Source organism: Sphaerodactylus townsendi, linkage group LG10 (genome assembly GCF_021028975.2).
Source record: "Sphaerodactylus townsendi isolate TG3544 linkage group LG10, MPM_Stown_v2.3, whole genome shotgun sequence".
Classification (NCBI taxonomy): domain Eukaryota; kingdom Metazoa; phylum Chordata; class Lepidosauria; order Squamata; family Sphaerodactylidae; genus Sphaerodactylus; species Sphaerodactylus townsendi.
The window spans coordinates 81,731,273-81,754,326 of NC_059434.1; positions in this window are offsets into that span (position 1 = coordinate 81,731,273).

Consider the following 23,054-nt stretch of genomic DNA (forward strand, 5'->3'; position numbering starts at 1 on the left):
TAATCTGCTGTTGTGTCTCCTTTGTTGTAAACTAGCACACAGTCTCCTCCTGCATTGCTCCTGGGGCTCTGGAGATGGGGGAGGGGGGAGGGAGCTGGCAGGGTCCCCTCTGGCTTAGTGTCAAGAGCCTGAAGAGTCTCGGAGCTAGATCCTGGCTGGGGAATCTCAGAGTTTGGACCTGGCTGTGAATCCCAGCTTGAATGCTCTTCCTGAGCCTCTGGACCTGGTCCTGCAGGAACTACTGACTGCTCAGGCTCTGTGTTTATAGGCAGTGCCTGGGAACCTGGAACCAAGACTGTCCCCTCCTCTCCATCAGGGTGTTTGTCATGAGTGGGGAAAGGAAAGGGGGTTGTAATGCTCTTAGAGACGCCTTACAGGAGAGAAAGGCGGGGTATAAATCCAAACTATTACTCCTCTTCTTCCAAACTACTCCTCCTCCTCTTCTTATCTCCTCTTATGGAGGAGAAGTTGATTTATGGCTACCAATCTTGATCCTCTTTGATCTGAGATTGCAAATGCCTTAACAGTCCAGGTGCTCGGGAGCAACAGCCGCAGAAGGCCATTGCTTTCACATCCTGCAGGTGAGCTCCCAAAGGCACCTGGTGGGCCACTGCGAGTAGCAGAGAGCTGGACTAGATGGACTCTGGTCTGATCCAGTTGGCTTGTTCTTATGTTTCTTATGTTCTTCTTCCTCTTCCTCTTCTTCTTTTCAAGTGCTACCAAGCCACAGCTATGACAACCTCAGCAAGGGGCTTTCAAGGTAAATGATTAAGCAGAGGTTGTTCACCACTGTCTTCCTCTGCAGAACCTTCTGTGGAGGCCTCCCTTTCAGGTATCAACCCTGCTTAGCTTCTGAGATCTGATGAGCTTGGGTATACCATCCCGCCTTTCCTCTTCACTGAGCACCATAGGCATATATTATTCTGGCAGCCGCCAACAATCAACTAATATGCATGTAAATTCATCTATTCTCTTACTGACTATGGTTCATACAGTACTTAGGAAAATACATTTGACATCCACCAATTTGAGTTTAAGTGACACAAACACCAATATAAGGCTGAGCCTTAACGTTCATTGCTATTTTGCTTTATTGGCTTAATCTTGGCCTGGGCCCAACCGGAAAGCAGAGACTCTGGTGTAGCATACTTGGGCTGAGAGCCAGCATGGTGGAGTGGTTAAGAATGGTGGACTCTAATCTGAGGAACTGGAATGTAATAATTGAGGAGTATAAACTATTTTAGAGAAATAAACCAACTAGGAAAGGACCAGTAGCAGCATTATATGTCAGGGATTATTATACCTGTGAGCAGGTTTATGACTTAAATCTTGGAAGCCACAAACTCAGGGGGAGAGAAACTACACTGATTTAATTGGAGAACAATGGCCAAGCCCTGAGAAATGGCCACAGCCCTTGGATTCAGCCCACTTGCTGTTTAATGATCTCTAAGAAGCAGAAGAGTTGGTTCTCTAGGAAGCAGAAGAGCAGAGGAGCAGCAGTGGCGTAGGAGGTTAAGAGCTCGTGTATCTAATCTGGAGGAACCAGGTTTGATTCCCAGCTCTGCCGCCTGAGCTGTGGAGGCTTATCTGGGGAATTCAGATTAGCCTGTGCACTCCCACACACGCCAGCTGGGTGACCTTGGGCTAGTCACAGCTTCTCTCAGCCCCACCCACCTCACAGGGTGTTTGTTGTGAGGGGGGAAGGACAAGGAGATTGTAAGCCCCTTTGAGTCTCCTGCAGGAGAGAAAGGGGGGATATAAATCCAAACTACTCCTCCTCCTCCTCCTCCTTTTCTTCTTCTTCTTCTTCTTCTTCTTCTTCTTCTTCTTCTTCTTCTTCTTCTTCTTCTTCATACTCCACTTTTTATACTTTTAAGGAAATCCAAAGGGGTTTACAAACTCCTTTCCTTCCCCTCCCCACAACAGACACCTTGTGAGTAGCTGAAGCTGAGAGTGTTCTGAGAGAACTGTGACTAGTCCAAGGTCACCCAGCTTCATGCATAGGAGAGGGGAACAAACCTTGTTTCTCCAGATTAGAGTCCACCATTCCTAACCGCTACACCCTGCTGGTTCAGGGCCTTTGACATTGGCTTGCATGAGCTGAAGGACTCTGTAGTTTTCTTGGCTTTTGTCTCTTCATCTGAAAAAAAAAAGCCACGAGGCACTTTTAACGCAGGTCACAGCTTTGGCAATCCAACACAAATGCTTGTTACTGGTAATCAAAAGTGACAAGACAGTGTAAAGTTTCTCCCTCCAACCTTATTAGCTAAATGTAATAAATTGGAAAGGAGGGTTTTTGATTTTGGGTTTTTTTTTTAGTTGCCTAAGGAACATCCAAGCCTTGTTTACATCCTCCAGACTTGAAGCAGGAATTTTAATTAAAATGCAAAGATGTCCTATCCAGTTTCGGAGATGTCAGTAAAAAAATTTTTCCACCCCTCTCAAAATTTTTGCAAAGCTTCCAGCCGGCAATTAGTAATTAAGCACATTCAAAGGAAGACTTGTTTGTGCTTCTGGAGGAGCGGCTGGTGATGGCTATCAATTTACTTGATTGGTTGTCGCAATTGCCTTGCCTGTTGGTGCATGGACTTTGCAGCAGGCGGTGTATGGTTGCCAACTCCAGCTTGAGAAATGACTGAAGAGACTGCGGAAAACAGACCTTGGTAAAGGGAAGACTTCAGAGGTACCTCTCAGCATACAGTCTATTCTCTACCGCAGAGGTGTTCAAACTATGGCCCTCCAGATGTTCATAGACTACAATTCCCATGAGCCCTACCACTTGGCCATGCTGGCAGAGGCTGATGGGAATTGTAGTCCATGAACATCTGGAGGGCCATAGTTTGAAGACCCCTGCTCTACAGAGAGCCAGTGTGGTATAGTAGTTAAGAACAGGTGCACTCTAATCTGGGGAACTGGGTTGGATTCCATGTTCTGCCACTTGAGCTGTGGAGGCTTATCTAGTGAACTAGATTAGCCGGTGCACTACAACACATGCCAGCTGGGCGACCTTGTGTTAGTCACAGTTCTTTGGAGCTCTCTCAGACCCACCTACCTCACAGGGTGTTTGTTGTCGGGTGGGGAAGGGAAAGGAGATTGAAAGCCCCTTTGAGTCTCCTTACAGGAGAGAAAGGGGGGATATAAATCTAAAAGTCTTCACTCTTCTTCTTCTTTTACAGCAGACATTTTTTTTGCCAGGGGAACTGATCTCTGTCATCTGAAAGTCAAATGCCCCCAAGAGGGAAGGGCATTGTGCCCTACTGAGGTCCCTCCCCTTTCTGAACCCCAGACTCCCCAGACTCCTCCCCAAACCTCTAGCAATTTCCTAACCTGGAAGCAGAGGTGGGATCCAGCAGGTTCTCACAGGTTCCCGAGAGTAGGTTACTAATTATTTATGTGTGTGTGTTTGTTTACTAATTGGTGATTTTGCCACGTGATTTTTGCCTTAGTTACGCCCCTCCTCTCAGCAGTAGCGCGCAGAACTTGAAGCAGTCTAGCAGGAGGTGCACCGGCGTGCGTGGCAGCCTGCGCCTGCGTACACTCGTTTCCCACCTAAGGACTGGGGCAGCGGCTGCATCTTGCCACAGCCCCGCCCAGGAATGCCCCGCCCCTGTCGTGCCCCGCCCAGCCCCATTGGCGCTACGCCACAGTTTGAATCCCACCACCATGGGAACCTGTTACTAAAATGTTTGGATCCCACCACTGCCTGGAAGTCTCCTTGGAGGATGGTTCATCGCTCTAAAACAGCTAACATTCATTCATGGTCCCATCCTTGAAGAGTGGGCCTCATTTCTAATTTAAATCAGTACAATTTAATGGTCATCACCAGGGCTTGCTAGCTCTAGACTGGGGAATGCTTAGATATTTGGGGGGAGGAGCCTGAGGAGGGCAGGGTTGTAAAGAAGGGCAGTTCATCAGCGTGGTACGATGCCACAGAGTCCACCCTCCAAAGCAGCCATTTTCTCCAGGGGAACTGATCTTGGTTTTCTGTAGATAATGTAAAAGCAGGAGATCTTCAGGTGCCATCTGGAGGTTGGCAAGCCGAGCCATCATTCAGTCCTGCAGTAGTGAGTTCCACAAGTTAACGATGTACTTTGTTGGGAAGTACTTTCCCAGGGGCGTTTTTCCCCCAGGTCTGTTTCCCCACCCCTCCACCTGAGCAGCAGACTCTAATCTAGACAACTGGGTTTGATTCCTCACTCCTCTGTATGAGTGGTGGCCTCTAATCTGGTGAACTGGATTTGTGTCTCCTCTCCTGTACATGAAGCCTGTTGGGTGACCTTGGCATAGACAGTTGTCTCCAAACTCTCTCATCTCCACCTTCTTCACAAGGTGGCTGTCTTCAGCAAGGGAAGGTGATTGCAAACCATTTTGAGCCTCCTTTCAGTAGAGAAAGAAGGGTATAAAAAACCACCTCTTCTAAACCGTCAAGGTTTTTTCTGCCCAATCATTCCCATTGTGTCTAACCTAACAATAGAAATACAAGAAGAAAGGCAACTGAAGAGGAAAAGAAATTAAGCCCTGAAGCTAATTTTGCTGCTGAAATTAATTTGTTTCCAGAAATCAATGACACATTAACCAATTAACACTCAACCTCAAATAGAGAAAGTTAATTTCCCACCCCAACTACTATGTTGGCCTTGATTCTCCCTCCACAGGCAGGTCTTGTCCTAAAGTGATCTTGTGCGGCATGACATATTTAAGCATTTGATTCATTTTCTAATATTACCTGGAACTATTGGCTCTGTAGTGGTTGGCTGAAGAAGAAGAAGAAGAAGAAGAGGAGGAGGAGGAGGAGGAGGAGGAGGAGGAGGAGGAGGAGGAGTTTGGATTTATATCCCCCTTTCTCTCCTGCAGGAGACTCAAAGGGGCTGAAAATCTCCTTGCCCTTTCCCCCTCACAACAAACACCCTGTGAGGTAGGTGGGGCTGAGGGAGCTCCGAGAAGCTGTGACTAGCCCAAGGTCACCCAGCTGGCGTATGTGGGAGTGCACAGGCTAGTCTGAATTCCCCAGATAAGCCTCCACAACTCAAGCGGCAGAGCTGGGAATCAAACCCGGTTCCTCCAGATTAGATACACAAGCTCTTAACCTCCTACGCCACTGCTGCTCCTTACCTCTAAAACAAGGATCCTCAATGTGAGGATGTGAGGAGGAGGAGGAGGAGGAGGAGGAGGAGGAGGAGGAGGAGGAGGAGGAGGAGGAGAATCCATCTGCTCTTAACCACTGCACAAGATAACAGCAGACTGGATCATAGAAAACTGAAGACCTGCAGGAGACTGACATGGGGAGAGCCCTTTGTCCATTGTGATATTGCAGTATCAGGGAACAATATTGCTGGTGTCGTGATGACATCACTGGAAGTCACAACACTGAGTCACTGTCAATGCTCTAGCATTCAAGTGCCCTGTTCTCTCTGGCTTCTCAGAGCTTTCAGAGGTAAATAGGGCTCTTTATGGGACCTGTTAGCCCTGGGGAGGAGATCTGAGAATGAAGAAAGAAGGAATCCATGCAAAGTGGTGAAAATCTGTACTACAATGGATAGCAAAGGACTGTATGTACTGTGTGTTCCATTCTCCTTCATTGGACACAGTAGAGTGGATCCTACCTCTATCCTACCACTCCATTGAACAAAGGTTACTAATTAAAATATGTATACTTTCCCAGTTTGATCAAGTGTGTCTCCTACTTCCATGGGAGGAAGCTCCTCCTAAGCTGAAGAAAGTCACCCATGGAGATCAAGAGCAGGGCCAGCTTCAGGAAGGTTATTTGGAAGTAAGGCTATTTGGAAGATGGTTGGGCACTGCAGTAGGCCAACATGTTGGGGCTTTCAAACTGAGGGATGACCAGCAAATCTCATCGGCAGTTTATTTATTTGTCTCTTCATGACATTTCTAACTTGCCTTTCTCCATAAGGACTTATGGCAGGTGGCAACGTCAGTGTAAAGTCACAAGAGGGGCGTCACAAAAGCTTCACAGCAGGGGAAGGGGGGGGGGTTGGGTTGCTGGATCCAGATTGGGAAAGTCTTGGAGATTTGGAAGTGGAGCCCAGTTGGGTTGTCGGATCCAGATTGGAAAAATCTTCGACATTTGGGAGTGGAGCCCGGTGAGGACAGTGACTTCAGTGGGGTACAGTGCCATAGAGTCCCCCCTCCAAAGCTTCCATTTTCTCCAGGTGAACCGATTCCTGTAGTCTGGATATGAGCTGTAATTCTGGAGGATCCCCAGTCCAATCTGGAGGTCGGCATCCCTAAAAAGGATGCCCACCAGTGTACATTTCATTAAGCGTGGGGTTGAGAGTGATTTTTTACCAGAGGATGTTTCTTCCCAAAGGCAAGTGTTCCTTTAATGCAGGGGTGGGCAATTATTTTTTCCATGGGGCCGCATAAGAAACAGAAAATATTGTGGAGGGCCGGGACAAAAGGCAGGGGGGCGAGGTGCTTTTGCAAACCCCGCAGAAGCCGGCAGCCAAGGCAACCGGCTTCTGCGGGGCTTTCAAAGACGCCTCGCTCCCCAGCACGGCAGGGGGGGCAGTCAGGGTCATCCGGCAGGCCGGATGTGGCCTGCGCGCCGTATAATGCCCAGGTCTGCTTTAATGGGTTTGTGTGGTCAGTGAGGCAAGGTACTTTGACAATACAAATGTACTTCAATTACAGGAAAGAAAATAAGCTGCTACTTATATAACGACAGGGTTTTTGGCATCACTTTGATCACAGGGGGCTTCCTATAGCAACATCTGTTCCCAGCAACGGTTAAAGCATAAAGAGAGTGGAACCAGTTAAAGCATAAAATCACTGATGTCAGTACCCAATCAGTTCCCAAACTCCCATCAGGAGACAGGAAAAGAGAAAGGCCCTTTCCGCACGGACCATTTACGGCGCCCTGGGGACGGCAAAAACGCTGTCCCCAGGGAGCCGTTCGCACAGGAGGCGCTGCTAAAACGCAGCAGCGCCAACCTGGCTCCCCTCCTCCACCCCAGGGCGGCATCAATTACAGGCCGCCTCCAAAAACCTCCCTCCTGGAGGGAGGTTTTTGAAAAACAGCGCATTCCCGGCGGCGCGGTGCAAACGGCACCGCCGGGAACACGCTGTTTTCCCCATCCCTCTCCCACTCACCTCGTTGCCTTCGTCGCCCTGCTGGCCTCCTAAGACCCTCCCTCGCTGTCCTCCGACCCCTGGAGGTCGGAGTCCAGCAGGGCGACAAAGGCAACGAGGTGAGTGGGAGAGGGACGGGGAAGAGGCGGCTCTGGGTGGTGCCGCCTCTCTCTCGCCGGCCTCTGTGGGGGCCGCTTGCATGCTCCTGTGTGAACGGCCCCCACCCCTCCACCGGCAGAATTCCTGCCGGTGCAGGGGCACCCTTTCTGCTGTGCGGAAAGGGCCAAAGAGAACAGCAGAAAATGGCAGGCCCATCAGAGACATGACAATAATGAATATGTATATGATTAATGGATAGGTACAATACTGCTGTTTCAACATGGTCTGCACTGATTCCTGCCCAGTAGCATCTTTGGGATTTTCAAGACACACAAAGGGAGCTTTCTGATTCTCGAAAGCTTATACCTTTAAAATCCTGCTGGTCTCGAAGGTGCTACCGGGCTTAAATATGTTGTTTTCACAATGTGAAATTCTGCCACGTGACCCACACGAGTTATTAGATGTGTCACAGGCTAGTACAACTTATCTTCAAACGAGGATTTACAAAGGCCCTCTATTGTGAGTCTACCCAGGGGGCGTACCTGAGTTCGCCCCCATGGCATTTTTTCAAAAAGACCCCAACTTCCACTTACGGACTACTTAATGGAGGCCCCGTGCCATTCGGGGTGGCTTTTAAGCTCCTTATTTCTAAGATGCTCGAAGAGAGGCGCCACATCCCCTATGATATTATAATAACCACTGCGATCCTGATTGCTGTCAGATTAGCCACGATGACACTTATTAGAGTTGCTCTCTTTATGCGCTGTCGCTCTCCAGTTCGTCCCAAGTAAGAAAATCAATCTCCTTTCTTTCCCGATAACAAAAGAGACTTTTGTATGGAGGCAGCGTGATTCCTCTCTCTCTGCGCAGAGTGCCTTCAACGAGGAGGACAAACAATCCTCTGCCTCCCGATTTCCTCTTCATCTCCCCCCCCCTTGTTATTTTCTTAACCTCAGAGGGTGTTGTGCATGGTGTGAATGCATACGATGCTCACATGTATTGATTGGCCACCCTTTGCACCACGCCCCCCCCCCCCAGAAGGAAGGTATGTAACATAATGCACATTAATTTTTGCACTCATACTGCTCTGACCTTTGACCCTGCTGTTGGGGAGACGATAGCTCACGGATGAACGAAACACTGAATTTCCTGAAGGTACGTGAAACACAATGCAAAACTTTAAAACATCGTGCATGTTGGGGCAACGGGGTTAGGGTTGTCCGACCCTGCGATTGAGCTGCACCAAAAGAGCATTAATCACGGGTCTCTTATTCACATCTGTTAGTGTGAGAGCCAGCTTGGTGTGGTGGTTAAGAGCAGGTGGATTCTAATCTGGAGTACCGGGTTTGATTCCCCACTCCTCCACCTGAGTGGCAGAGGCTTATCTGGTGACCCTGAGGTGTTTCTGCACTTCTACATTCCTGCTGGGTGACCTTGGGCTAGTCACAGTTCTCTCAGAACTCTCTCAGCCCCACCTGCCTCACAAGGTGTTTGTTCCAGGGAGAGGAAGGGAAAGGAGCTTGTAAGTGAGTCTCCTTGCAGGAGAGAAAGGGGAGATATAAATTCAAACTCCTCCTCCTTTTCTCCTCCTCCTCCTCCTCCTCCTCCTCCTCCTCTAGATGGACATGCTTTCTGGAATCCTTCAGGATCACTTTAATAAGAAATGCTATACCAAGACTCAGTTTCAGCAAAAGCTGGCTTATATCAGTCTACAGTGTTTCTGTTCAATAAACCAATTTTTGCACCCAAGAGTCTGGTTGTTGCAGGGAGGTCAGCAGAGCCTGCCATTCACTCTCCAAATATTCATGGTTGTGCATTCGGCACAGTCCTGCTTTCACGTAATTCAAAAAACTTGTTCCCCTCATAAGCATGAGCATTTATTGTCATTGTGCACGCACAACGAAATTTACAGCAGCATTCCTCGATGCACACAATTTCAGACTCATACCCCATCCTCACTTTCCCCTTCCTCCACCCATCCCTACACAGCCCCAAACACATCAACACGAAGTCACGGAGTTCAGCATAGCCACAGCTCTAGAGCAGAAGCTGTCTCTAAGCCTCTTTGTCCTAGTTTTGATAGACCTGTATCGTCTGCCGGATGGTAACAGTTCAAAAAGAGAGTGTGCTGGATGAGACGGGTCTCAGAATATTTTGGGCTTTCTTTAGGCTTCGGGAATTATAGAGTTCTTCCAAGGAGGGGAGAGGGCAGCCAATAATCCTCTGTGCAGTAGTGATCACCCTTTGGAGCGCCTTCCTATCTGCCACTGGGCAACTGGAGAACCATACACAGATGCAGTAGGTTAAGACACTCTCTATAGCACAGCGGTAAAAGGACCTCATAACAGGGTCAATCAATCTGGACTGCTCTCCTGGCCAGCCAGGAAAAGTTACTTGCTGCGATCGTCACCACCCCCCTATCCATTTTCAGCCCGAAGTGGTCAAGTCTAGACAGACAGCATTTCTGTAACCGCGAGGTTTAAATGCATCTCTATCTTTGGCCAGTGCAGAGAGTTTCGGGATTAGGCTCCGGGTATGTCAGGTGACAGCTGTGCTGATGTTCTCATTCCAACCTGCCAGGATGCCTCAACCCCTTCCCGGAGCATTAAGACGACAGTTTCTACACAGTGAGTCATTTATTCCTTGGCTTCTCCACAGATGCTGTCAACAGAAGTGCCGGGAAGTGCCAAATGAAATGCAGATACCTGTTCACCAGCTCCTGGCCGGAGACCAGAAGAGCTCTTTCTCGCACAGGCCACTGAACAGCCATCTGTTGGCAATGATTTCCCCACTATCCAGACTTGGGCTAAATAGACCTGCTGTTCGCGTACTTATTCTTGATGGGTAGTAACTTTCGCACCCTCGAGGAAGTGGCCTTGGGCCGGGCCTGGCCGGGGTGATTTGCGACCCTCTCAGCCAAGCGTGATCCACCAGCCTTTTATGGAAGCACACCAGGTGTGCCATAAACCTCTTTGGTTTTTTTCTTCTCTACTGGCCTGGGGCCTCGGAAGCAGAGATGAGAGCCATTATGCATCTGGCAGCCCAAATACTGGTGGGATCGGCTAGGCTTGGTATAAGCTGCTTAACCTTGACTTGTGTTATGTTCCTAGAACGGCCACTGAAGTTTCTTCCAAAGTGTATCTTAACTACAATATTATAGGGGAGGGAAAAGTATAGAAGGAAATAGTGGATAAAAAAATAGAAGTTATAACCGATAAAAATAATGTATTTTAATGTTTCAGTCCTGACTTACTGTATACCTCGCCTTTTGAAAAAGAGAGGGACCTTTGATAGTTTTTTCTATACTTCTTTTTTTTCTTTTGTTTTATTATGGCTTTTTTTGGGGGGGGGATATTTGATAATGTTTAACTCCTCTTCTATTTTCAATATCATGTAACCTATGTTATATATGATTGTTTTATATAATGGTGTAAATCAATAAAAAAAATTTAAAAAACAAAAAAAAAACAAAGTGTATCTTAACTCAGGAGCTGCACGTCAAAGGAAGCCCAAAGAGGGTTTTTTAAATGCAGTTCCTGATTAAATTGATTTTTTATTGAAAATTATAACAAAACAAAAGATAAACAAAATACAATATCAAAATGTATACGAATAGTACCCGGTTTCCCCGAATATAAGACATCCCCGGAAAATAAGACGTAGTAGAGGTTTTGCTGAAGTGTGAAATATAAGGCATCCCCCAAAAGTAAGACGTAGCAAAGTTTTTGTTTGGAAGCATGCCCGACGAACAGAACACAGAAAAATAAGACATCCCCTGAAAATAAGACATAGCGCATCTTTGGGAGCAAAAATTAATATAAGACACTGTCTTATTTTCGGGGAAACACGGTAGCATATTCCATGAAGAAAGGAAAGTTCAACTTTGTTACCAATAGACAAAAAATACTACCTTTTCACTTTCTTCCTGTCATATTTTCACCTTTCCCAATTTGTTTAAAGGACTTCCCCTTCATTTATTAAATCCTTGTCTGTCTCTTAATTTCCTACAAAAAAATTAAAAAGGAAAGAGATTACATTAACTATTATTGACTTATTGTCCAATCTATAAATTATCAACCTATAGCTATCCAATTTTGCTTGTAATCTATTGTAATTTCTAAAAATTATAGCACATTTTATTTCTGATATTCATACAGTATTTAATTAACCATTCCGAAATCTACATACTTTCTATCAGCACTCAACTGGTTCAATATACATATCATATCAAAGGAAGTCCAAAGGGTTTTAATAAGACTTGCTATATGTTTCAAGTGGTGGGGTTGAATTCAGGTTGCCAGGTCCTGCTGGCAACTAGAAGGAGCAGGGGGGACTTTCTAGGTTGTGGAGGCCCTCCCTGGCATCTTTGGCAACATGCTGACATCACTTCCTGAGTGAGCCAGAAGTGATGTCAGCATGTCACTGGCAATGCCACTGACGATCTGGCATTTGGCCAAATTTCTATGATTTAATCATAGAGTTCTGCTCAAGGGCCAGAGCACCCTCATCATTCCCCAGCCATGATCTGGCATCACTTCTAGGCACCAGGGAGTGATGTCACTGAGTCAATATGCTGCTGACATCCTCCTCATTATGACATCCATCCCCACTGCCAGTCAGCTGAGTAGCAACATGGAGTTACCCCTAAAATTGGAAGACACTACACCCCTAGCAGGAACCGGGCCCCCTAGGCTGAATATCTAAATTTCAAACAAAGCGAAATTGAAAAAGAATTGGCAGATTTATTGTCGAAGGCTTTCACGGCCTGAACCACTGGGGTGCTGTGTGGTTTCCGGGCTGTATGGCCGTGTTCTAGCAGCATTCTCTCCTGACCTTTCGCCTGCATCTGTGGCTGGCATCTCTGAAGATCCTCTGAAGATGCCTCAGCCACAGAGGCAGGCGAAACGTCAGGACAGAATGCTGCTAGAACACGGCCATACAGCCCGGAAACCACACAGCACCCCAATTGGCAGATTCTTCCTTAGCTAAACACTAGAATTTTGAAGACAGGCAAAAAAAACCCGAGAATATTTATCAGGAAGATTTGCTAAAAAAAATTTTAGTTGCATTACTTTTCCTTAGCCATGTGTAGCCCAACCTATTTCTCATGTCGCCTCAACTGCATGTAAAAGAAGGATGTGTTGGGTTCCATCTTGGAGTATTAAGGGATCTAGACAGCAATTGCAGTTACAACAGAAAGTGAATGTGGGACATAACAAGACCTCACAGAGCTTATACACCAGCATTATATACTGATGCACAAATCCCCTAAAACATTTCTGTGGCAAAACGGGCTGGCTTTTGGCTGGCAGGCCCTATTTCGCACTCTGCACACCGCCAGGAGTTACCGACTTTTCCTGGGGAGGGCTAACTTTCTCTCTGGGTATGCCACCACCACCTGATCATTTGAGGACTGCCCGCTGGGGAAGATCAGGATTTCCCAGCTGCCTTTCCAACTGCATGAGGCCCCTGCCTCAGTTTCCCCTTGGTTCCCCTCTCCTGGGTTCCACAGGGTAGACTGGAGATCCTGGAGGAAAAGCTGCTCAGCCTTCCTCTACCTCCTCTTTAAATAGCGTGTCCAAGACAGTGGGACATATGTGGTACAGAGAACTGTCCTCCACATCCAAGGTTTAAAAAGTATTTATTAAAAGTATTTATTAAAAGTATTTATTAAAAGTATTTTATTATTTCTACTCTAGAGCTGTGGCAATGCTAAACTCCGCAGCTTCGCGTTGATGTGTTTGGGGCTGTGTAGGGATGGGTGGAGGAAGGGGAAAGTGAGGATGGGGGTATGAGTCTGAAATTGTGTGCATCGAGGAATGCTGCTGTAAATTTCGTTGTGTGTGCACAATGACAATAAATGCTTATGCTTATGCTTAAAAAGAAAGTGATTACCATATGTTTTAGCACAGCACCAGATTTAGCAAAGGTTTACAAAATAAAGGAGATAAATGCAAATCCTCGTCCCCTATCATTAATACGTACCCAGGCTAAAAGATGGTAGAAAGCAGGGTAGGTCCTTAAAGCTTAAAAAGTTGCAATTTGCAAGGATCTCACATTACCTGGCTGAACACATGGCCCAGAAAATGGCTGCGGCCTTCCCAGTTCAGGCAAGAGCTTTGCTCTCCTCCAGAGAGACCTGAGCAAAGAGACCTCGCCTCTCTCTTCCCCAATTTATCAGATCCCTGACCCCACCCTCCTTTGACTAGGTCAGGCTGGGTCAAGATATCATTTCCCCCTAGGTCAGGCAGCATTTCCTGATGTTCCTCTGGGATTTCTAAGTCCTCCAAATCTCTGGTACCTGGTTGGAGAAGGGGAGGCAAAAGAAAAAAAGGGCAGGCGGAGCCATTTCTCCACAGTTTCTAAAATGTTTTCAACCCCCCCCCCTTTCTACACCCTCTCAAAACGATTCCTAGCTGCCATTACGTGATTTTCCCCTGCCCATTTTGTGTGAGTTCTGTATTGAATCAATGCTGCAATGCTTCACAGCCCCATGCTACATTCTGTATTCCTCATATACTCAATGCCTCGAAGACTGGCCCCACCAAAATAAAACAACAAATACAAAAATGCTGAAAATAAACAGGCGAGGGGGAACGGAGTGAGCTCAGAAAATGGCACTGAAGTTCAGGAAAGTAGAGAAATGTCAGAAACATTGTCAATAGGTCAGATAGCGACTGAAGACGTTTTGAAAATGTTTCAACCACATAATCTTTTTAAAAGGGGATTCATTTAAAATATTTTGAGATTGGAAATAAAATGTTTACAGGTAAAAACAATGCAGAGGAAATGTTTTATTCCTGTTTCAAAACGTTTTTAAAGGGTTGTTGTGGTTTTTCTGGGCTGTGTAGGCTGTGGTCTGGTAGATCTTGCTCCTAACATTTTGCCTGCCTCTGTGGCTGGCATCTTCAGAGATGCATCACAGATGCCAGCCACAGATGCAGGCGAAATGCTAGGCACAAGATCTGCCAGACATGTCCACACAGCCCTGAAAACCCACAACAACCAGTTGAATTCGGCTGTGAAAGCCACCGACGATACATTTTAAAAGGGTCTCTGTTAAGGCTTAGAAAGACTCACTCTGCTGAGTTCAGATATTTGCCTTTTGCTTCCAGAGATGGGGCAGCAGCCATCTCAAACCAGAGAATCGTGTGATTGGTGTTTGGAATATGCTGCCACAGGAGGTGGTGATGGCCACTAACCTGGATAGCTTTAAAAAGGGCTTGGACAGATTTATGGAGGAGAAGTCGATCTCTGACTACCAATCTTGAGCCTCCTTGATCTCTGATTGCAAATGCCTTAGCAGACCAGGGGCTCAGGAGCAGGAGCAGCCGCAGAAGGCCCTTGCTTTCACCTCCTGCATGTGAGCTCCCAAAGGCACCTGGTGGGCCACTGCGAGTAGCAGAGTGCTGGACTAGATGGACTCTGGTCTGATCCAGCAGGCTAACTCTTATGTCCTTATGTCCTTATGTTCTAATCAGTCTGTTGTTGATACCCAGATGCATCAGGACATTCATTTCTCCCTTTGGCTACCAAGCGTATCAACAAATGCCACTTTTTCAGCGCTGCTTGGGAAGCGTGCTCCAGATTTATTTGCATAGAACAGTTTAACATTTACTCCAGTTGCCGTGAATCACCTTCTCCATTGTGTCAGGGCTCTTTGGCTCCATAGTCTACAGAGGATTTGAAACATCTCAGTGCAGGGCCAACAATTAGAGTGATGATGGAGGAAAACTTGAGCCAAGTCCCACTGAACATGGACTAGAGTGCATTAGAAAACCTGTTTTTGTTGTTGTTGTTGTTGTTGTGATAGTGAACATCAGATCCTACTCGAAAAGGCTTCCAGGACTTGCTCTCCTTTAGCTCTAGGTATCACCTACATTGGTAATAAGGGGGCTCAATACCTGCACCAGATAACCGTGCCCAGGCTCCGTAGAGCAATGATGTTGGCCCGTTGCAATGCCCTTCCATCAGCCGTATCAACAGAGAGATTCACTAAAACCCCTTACCATCAAAGGCTATGCATATGCAACGGGAATTGTGTTGACTCTATAGACCATATTTTACTTTATTGTCCACTTTACACAGTACCCAGAGTCAAATACTTGTCACCCCTGCTACTCAAAAAAGAGTATGCATATGACTTGCAAAAGATTACCTTTCTGTTGGACAGCCCCAGTAGTGATGCAAACGATGCAGTCACCAAATTTTTGGATTTGTATATAAAACTGCGCTTTAGGAGCAAATCCTGAACATCAGCCTCTCTACCTGTACATTTATTTTAGCTTCCCTCTACTTGGTTAAGTGGATCTGTGTATATAATGTTGTTATGCCAATAAAGGTTCTTTGTTGTTGTTGTTGTTGTTGTTGTTGTTGTTGTTGTTGTTGTTGTTGTTGTTGTTGTTGTTGTTGTTGTTGTGATAGCTGCAAAGAAACTATACTTCTCTGCCAGCATTGCATATGTGAAAAATTGTCTAGTGTTGTTCAGGGTTTTAACTGGTGTATTACATTCTGGCCTTCGGAAGCCAATACTGGAACCCTCGTTGATTTTCCATGATCATCAAGTCCAATTCCCTGCTGTACAAGAAGATGCAATCATGGCACCCTCGACAGATGGCCATCCAGCCTCTGTTTCAAAACCTCCCAAGAAGGACACTCCATCACTCACCAAGGCAGCATGTTCCACTGTTGAACAGCCCTTAATGTCAGGAACGTCTTTCTTATGTTTAGGTGGAATTTATTTTCCTGTACTTTGAATCCATTTCTCCTTGTCCTAGTCTCTGGAGCAGCAGAGAACAAGCCTGCTCCCTCTTCAACATGACATTTCTTCAAATATTTCAACATGGTTGTCATCTCACCCCTTAACCTTCTCTTCTCCAGGCTAAACATGCCCAGCTCCCTAAGTCTTTCTTCATAGGCCAAGAATTCCAGACCTTTTACCATTCGGTCACTCTTCACTGGACCAGTTCCAGATTGTCAATATTCTTCTTGGATTGTGGTGCCCAGAACTGGACATAGTATTCCAGATAACGTCTGAAAAATGCAAAATAGAGATGGGTTAGATTTAAATGCTTTGTGTAACCTAATCCCTAACTCCCCTCTGCTAACCTTAACCTTAACCCTTCCCCTCCCTCCCCTAACTTTGACCTTTCCCCTAACTCCTCTTCCCTTTCTTTCCACCCCTTTCCCCACACTCTCCTCCCCTTCCCTTGCTTGACACCACTCCCTCCCATTAGCATAGTTCTCCTTTGCCCCTTGTTGACTTGAAAGTTCGCTTCAAAAAAAGGAAGGAGAATAAGACAATTTGCTTTGTGCTGTATCAGTTATTTATTCAGTCATGCTCGTTTCCCCAGGATTTGTTACAAGAGCTACTTGTTAACCATGTTTCACATGGTTGACATGCAGGAGCTGTTAAGAGAAATATATACAGGCCAATTAAACGTTGGGCAAGGCCTGGAATTTAACAAAAGCCAAGACAGAGTAAACAACGAAAGACAGCAGAAAGTAAATGCAAGAAGCTAAGCTACATCATTAACTAATTACAGCAATGTGGTTACTACATGAGCTGGCACTGCAGTTAAGAGGAGAAGAGTTTTCAAAGGCAAAGGGGAAAACCTTGCCATTACCTTTGTTCGCAAGGGAGAGAGGCTGCAATTACTGCCATCAAAGTTATGAAGAGCATTAGGATAGCTCTGCTGGATCAGGCCAAAGGTTGTGGGGCCTGCAGATCCCCTGGAATTACAGCTCATCTCCAGATGATAGAGTTCAACTCCCTTGGAGAACACTGTTGCTTTAATAGGTGGGCTCTATATTCCTTTGAAGCCCCTCCCTTCTTCAAACTCCACCCTCCACCACCAACCTGGAGCTAGCAGTGCTAGGAATTACAGATGGAAGCCTCCAATTTGTATTACTGAATTTGGTCGAGTTTGACTTTTAGAATTATGAGGAAATTAGTAGGGAAGTTAGACGCAGACTGGATATGGCCAGGAGATTTAACAGCTTTGTATATAAGGATGAATTCCCCGAGAAAATCACTCAAAATCAAGATTGCGGCAAAATAAAGATAACAGTTTTATTAGAACGTCAAAATCGAAATAAACACACAGATTGAAGAAGCCTAAGGAGTAAAGTGATAAAAGTATAAATATAGAATCATAGAGCTGGAAGAGATCACAGGGGCCATCAAGTCGAACCCCCTGCCATGTAGGAACACACAATCAAAGCACTCCCAACATATGTTCATCCAGACTCTGTTTAAAAACCTTCAAAGAAGGAGACTCCACCACTCTGTGAAACAGAGAATATAAATTTCATTCATTCATTCATTCATTCATTCATTCATTCATTCATTCATTCATTCATTCATTCACATGTTAATTGGCATTCCTGCCTCCTATTATATCCTATAGGCCTTCAGGCATCTCCCACTGTTCCTAATGAGCATTCCTGTCATTCATTTTAGTACATCCCAGTTGCTTGGACCTTACCCCTTCATACCCCCACTCCATCAGAGTTAGGCAATTATAACTGTTGCTTTTCATCCCCTCCCCTAATTTTCTGTGGGGAGACCGCTTCGCCACAGCCTTCTCAACAGCTTCAGGCTCGGAACATGGCACACTCCATTTCATTTTTAAAAATAATTTAGTCTGCTCAGTTGATTCATGAGCTATTGACTAGCAATATTTGCTCTTAAAAGTTGTTATATCACAGATTTGTTTGTGATCAATGAGGCCACACTGACAGAGGAATAGAAAGATCTTCGTATGCCTTCCTCTCATGTAAATATATATTATTTTTTCTGACCAAAAAAAATAGACCGTCTCACAGATAGACTGTCCAAGTCTGTATCTCACAAACTTAAAAAAGTTAGCTTGATTCCTTTCCTGACACCAGCTGTTGGCAGAGACAGAGTATGTCTGGGACTCTGGATAGGATATATGGGTCTGAACTCATGCTCAGAATGAAACAGAAAGTGCTTAATTTTTTAAAAAACATATGCATTTCCCAAAATTAGAAATATGCCACTGAAGTTAAGAAAAATATCAGGGTCAAGAGATTATATGAGATAGCTCTAGGATTCTCAGGAAACTTTAGTATTTTTACCATTGAGTTTCTGGTGATTTATTGAACTACCATCTGTCACTTTCAGATACCCAGAAGTGCTGTAGTGAAACAAGGGAAGGTACTATTGACTGAGGAGGTGAGGAAGCTATGATTGGCAATTTTTTAATCAGTGTAGCGAGAGAGAGAAAATGGTACCAAGGAGGAAGTTTGGGGGCAGCCAAAGGCATGGAAAGTGGCAGCAGGAAAGATAAAACTTTTTAAATGTGCCCGGTCAGCAAGGAAAGACATCTTGAAAACATTTCAAACTGAAGAATTGTTTTAAAAGGGGATCCAGATTAAAAGTTTCCAAGCTGGAAACAAAACATTTTTTGGAACCAAAGGGAGAAAAATAGGGTACTCCATGGAGGAAACATTTTATTTCTTGCCTGAAAACGTTTTAAAAGGTTTTTGTGGAAAGGGCCTTGGTTACATTACTGCACCAAGGTGTTGACACCGTTTCTAGCTGGCTCTAAATCAAGCCCATCATTTGAAGCAGTGCATCAAAAGGTAAATGACCAATGGTGATTTGTATTGGCTGTAAAGGCCCGCTGGGAACAAACAGCAGAAGCACCTAAGTGTTTGGGCTCTGGGCAAGCGAGATAAGAACTAATCAAAGACGCTAAGGAGAACTGTTCAATTGAAGCTTGGGTAGAGAGCCATTTCCACACAGCTGTGAGAAATATCATGGACCTGAAAGATAAAAGAGACCCCCCCCCCAGCATTGGGTTGTCCCATCCTTTACCCCTCCCCCTAAATATGTCTTTGAGTTCCTTACTCTAAAGATACACATCAGCTCTGCCTGCTGCCAGGTTAACTATTTCAAGTGACAAGGTTTCAGCAACACCTCCAAGAAGAAGAAGAAGAAGGAGGAGGAGGAGGAGGAGGAGGAGGAGGAGGAGGAGGAGGAGGAGGAGTTTGGATTTATATCCCCCCTTTCTCTCCGGCAGGAGACTCAAAGGGGCTTACAATCTCCTTGCCCTTCCCCCCTCACAACAAACACCCTGTGAGGTAGGTGGGGCTGAGAGAGCTCCGAGAAGCTGTGACTAGCCCAAGGTCACCCAGCTGGCATGTGTGGGAGTGTACAGGCTAATCTGAATTCCCCAGATAAGCCTCCACAGCTCAGGTGGCAGAGCGGGGAATCAAACCCGGTTCCTCCAGATTAGATACACACACGAGCTCTTAACCTCCTATGCCACTGCTGCTCCTTGTTCAGCTTAGAGCAGTGTTCCATCTCTCGTGGTCTGTTTGAAAACACAACAATAAAGACACTTTCTAGAGGGTGGGGGAAGCACCTTCGAATTAATCCCAATTCACCTCCTTGCCCCCCCCCCTCCAGTGTCTCTGGCCTAGGTGGTAGCATGTTAATAATAGAATGAGAGCAATAAAATGTTGTCCAATTAAGAGAATGGGAAGGTTGCATGTTGTGCCAAACCAAACCAGAATTTATTGGACATTCATATTGGCTTGGTTCGGACCTAAAAGGAAGCCATGGTTTCTTGTAACTGTGGGTATAAGAGCTTCATTTGAAACAAGGTGTTGGAGGAGAGTTGTATAGATACCGTGGACCACCAAAGAGAGAAGCAAGTGGATTGAAATCAAATGAGGAGCCCCATACTGCAGTGTGGTTACCTGCAATGCTGTAGTCAAAGGGCCTTTCCCCACTTTCTTCCATCCCCCTTATGCCACGCGCTGCTCTCAGCGCGTGGCATCCCAGGCGCGCACCTGGGTGTCCCCACGCCCCTGCGCTCTGCGTGGGGTCATCAAAAAGCACCCTTAAGAAGAGCGCCTGGGATGCCGCGCGCTGAGGGGGCGCGACAGCGGCAACGTCGGGGCGGGGGTGCTGTGCTGTCGCCGCCCCTGTCGTGGGGAGTGCCGGGGGACCCCGCGCTACTCTCCTCAAGTAGCGCGGGGCTTAAGGTAAGTGGGGAAAGGCCCAAAGCTCTGCTCACAACCTGAGTTCGATCCCAACAGAAGTCAGTTTCAGGTAGCCAGCTCAAGATTGATCAAGGCTTCCATCCTTCCAACATTGATCTAGTGAGTACTGAGTGTGCTGGGGGGTAAAATGTAGATGACTGGGGAAGGCAATGGCAAACCTCTCCATAAACACAGTTTACCTAGTAAACGATGTGATGTGATGTCACCCCATGGGTTAGTAATGGTCCAGTGCTTGCATAGGAGACTACCTTTACCTAGATCAAATGAAGCATGAATTCTTCCTAAAAGTTGGAATAACTCTGCTGAGACTACGGTCCTTTGGGTACATCATGAGAAGACAAGACTCACTGGAAAAGACAATAATGCTAGGAAAAGTTGAACTTTGGAACCAATGTATAAAATAATGATTAGAGCAGCACATGCAGTGTTGGCGCTGGGCTGGAAAGATACAAGAAATGGACAGTCTCAAAATGGTTGGAATATATTTGGGAACAAATACAGTTAGACATTTTTGAGAGACTGGCAAAAAATACACTATGGCAAGAGAAACTAGAAGATATTATGAAGCTATGGACATTGTATGAAAAATGGATGGAAGAAGCCGGATTTAACGAAGAACTATGGAACAAGAGAATAAGAAGAATGAACCTTCTGCTGCTTGCTTGAAATAATCAATGGAAAAGAGGGGGGAGGGGGGGTGAAAAAGGAAAAATGCATAGTTGGAACAAACATATTGAATGTAACAAATATAATAACATTCTATACAATAAAAAATTTAAAAAAATGCTAGGAAAAGTTGAAGATGGCAGGAAAAGATGCAGACCTAACATGAGACGGATTGACTTAATCAAGGAAGTCACGACCCTTAGTCTGCAAGATTGAGGCACTTTCTGCACAGCAAATGTAAAGCAGGTTGCAGCTGGGATAAATGAATCTGGTGTGGCCCCCGGCCGTTTGCATGGCTGGCCGTCATGTGGTCATTGAGCGAATTGGCCAGGGTGCGCACCTTCACATGGAGGCATGTATTATTTTTTAAAATTTATCTCCCACTGATGTGTAACTACACAGACATACACGAGTGAACCCCCACAGCCGTGCTGTCTGATGTTACGATCCTTTGTGCCTGCATGGCTACACAGATGGGCACCAGGAAAATTTTTTTAAAAGGACCGTGTGGCCGAATAAAGTTCCTCCTTGTCCGGTCGTTCACTTGGAAGCAGCTGCAACCCAGGATTTTTTTTTAAAAGAATCATGGGTAGTGCAATTCTTGGATAACCCGTTTTGGGGGAAATACCATGTGGCAGACTCGCTTTAGGGGCAGGATCCCCCCCCCAAAAAAATGGGTTTTTAACCATTGTTATTCCAGGCTTATTGGCCTGTGCGGAAAGGGCCTGGAGCAAGGCTGTTGACAACAGAACATTTGGGAGGATCATCAATTCTTAGGGTCACCATAAATTGGAGGCATTTTTAATGACACTCCACAACACTGTTTGGGAAACCAAGATTCATCTCACAAATAATCACTCAGATCAGAGGTGGGATCCAGCAGGTTCTCACCAGTTCCAAAGAGTGGGTTATTAATTATTTGTGTGTGCCGAGAGGGGGTGACTAATTGGGTCTGCTTTTCTGTTAGAAATTCCATTAGGTCCAAAAATCATGAAGTCCTGTTGGTTCCTATGTGGCTGGGTAGAGAAGGTAGAAAATGGGATAATTCTCCCTGTTGGGCTGTTTTAAAAACATGTTTTAGAAATATGGTAAAGTTCCTTGTTTAAGGAAAGTCTCCTTCTTTTGATTTCTAGAAACAAAATTAAGTATTTGAAAGTATTAAGTATTTGACAGGCAGTCAGTTAGAGGAGAAGTAGTTGTTTCTGTTGGCAGTAGACGATAGGACTTGCTATAATGAGTTTAAATTATCGACAGAAAGATACCAACTGGAAATTAGGAACTTTTTTTTTACAGTAAGAGTTTTTTACAGTAACTGAGAAATTATTAATGCCCCGCCCCTGGAATGCCCGCCCACGCCCCCGTCGTGCCTCGCCCAGCCCCATTGGCGCTACGCCACTGTTTTGAATCCCACCACCATGGGAACCTGTTACTAAAATTTTTGGATCCCACCACTGACTCAGATCCTGCCCCGCTTCAACAAATGCTGGTTTCTATATGTGAGGAAGGTCGTGCTGAGGAACAAGTAATCTGGAATTAAATCAGCATGTCCACACCACTGAAAAGGTTAGAGGCTTCCTCCGAGGTTAAGGAAACTTCCTCCAACTTGAAGCGGTTCTTTGTCCAACAGAAGAATCACTTCAACTGGAGGAAAGATCTTTATGCTGGATAAACATCCTTCAGTTTCGGTAGGGCATGTGTCTCTGTGCTCAGATGTCACATGAAACTGTAGATCAGGGGTCTTCAAACTGGCCCTCCAGAGGTTCATGGACTACAATTCCCATCAGCCCCTGCCAGCATGGCCAAGTGGTAGGGCTCATGGGAATTGTAGTCTATGAACATCTGGAGGGCCATAGTTTGAAGACCCCTGCTGTAGATGACTAATAACACATTATGATTCATAAAGCGAACTTTTAACCGTGATTTCAGATGCCATTTGGACAGATGCTAACTGAAGTTAGTAGCCCATGTTCAGAGAAGCTCACTAACCATCTCCTTCTGTGAGTTTCTGCAAGAACTTGTGAACTTCAACAAGGTTTATTTTTCCTTTAATGGCTGACAACATTCCAGTCCTCATGAAACATGATTAGACCAGATTGAGACATTTCCCCTTTTCTAGTTAATTTAGAAAATATTATCTTTTGGTGTCCATGAAGGAACCTTCA